The sequence below is a fragment of the Arachis duranensis genome, chromosome 4, assembly GCF_000817695.3.
Source record: "Arachis duranensis cultivar V14167 chromosome 4, aradu.V14167.gnm2.J7QH, whole genome shotgun sequence".
Lineage (NCBI taxonomy): Eukaryota > Viridiplantae > Streptophyta > Magnoliopsida > Fabales > Fabaceae > Arachis > Arachis duranensis.
The window spans coordinates 79,931,526-79,932,795 of record NC_029775.3 but is presented as its reverse complement, the minus strand read 5'-3'; positions in this window follow the sequence as shown (position 1 = coordinate 79,932,795).

Below are 1,270 nucleotides of genomic sequence, written 5' to 3'. Positions count from 1 at the left end.
TGCACACCTGGCGTTAAACGCCCAGAATGGTGCCCATTCTGGCGTTTAACGCCCAAAATGGCACCTTTACTGGCGTTAAACGTCCATAATGGTGCCCATTCTGGCGTTTAACGCCCAAAATGGCACCTTTACTGGCGTTAAACGCCCAGAATGGTGATCATTCTGGCGTTTAACGCCCAAAATGCCCCCTTACTGGCATTTTTTCGCCAGTAAGCTCTTTTTCTCTGCTTTTTGAGCTGAATCCTTCTGTAACTCTGTGAATTCCTTCATTTTTGATACTTGCCTCTGTAAGAACAATTCATACAACTTCCCAATGACTGGGTTGCCTCCCAGCAAGTGCTTCTTTACTGTCTTTAGCTGGACCTTTACTGAGAATCACTCAAGTCTCAGTTTTGAGCATTCTTGCTCAAAGTTGCTTTCAAGATAATGCTTGATTCTCTGTCTATTAACAATGAACTTTTTGTCAGAATCAGTATCCTGAAGCTCAACATATCCATATGGTGACACTCCTGTAATCACATACGGACCCCTCCACTGGGATTTGAGTTTTCCCGGAAACAATCTGAGCCTAGAGTTGAAGAGCAGAACTTTTTGTCCTGGCTCAAAGACTCTGGTTGACAATTTCTTGTCATGCCTCAAAGACTCTGTTTGACAACTTCTTGTCATGCCATTTTTTTGCCTTTTCCTTATAAATTTTTGCATTTTCAAAGGCATTGAGTCTGAACTCCTCTAGTTCATTTAGCTGGAGCAATCTTTTTTCACCAGCTAACTGAGCATCCATGTTTAGGAATCTGGTTGCCCAGTAGGCTTTATGTTCCAGTTCCACAGGCAGATGACAGGCCTTCCCATACACCAGTTGGTATGGAGAGGTTCCTATAGAAGTCTTGAATGCTGTTCTGTATGCCCACAGAGCGTCATCAAAGCTCTTTGCCCAATCCTTTCTTCGGGCTATCACAGTCCGTTCCAGGATTCTTTTTAGCTCTCTGTTAGAGACTTCAGCTTGCCCATTTGTCTGTGGATGATATGGAGTTGCCACTTTGTGGCTAATTCCATATCTAACCATAGCAGAGTATAGCTGTCTATTACAGAAAAGAGTGCCCCCGTCACTGATTAGTACTCTGGGAACACCAAACCTACTGAAGATGTGTTTCTAGAGGAATTTCAGCACGGTCTTGGTATCATTAGTGGGTGTAGCAATTGCTTCTACCCACTTAGATACATAGTCCACTGCCACCAGAATGTAAGTGTTTGAGTATGATGGTGGGAATGG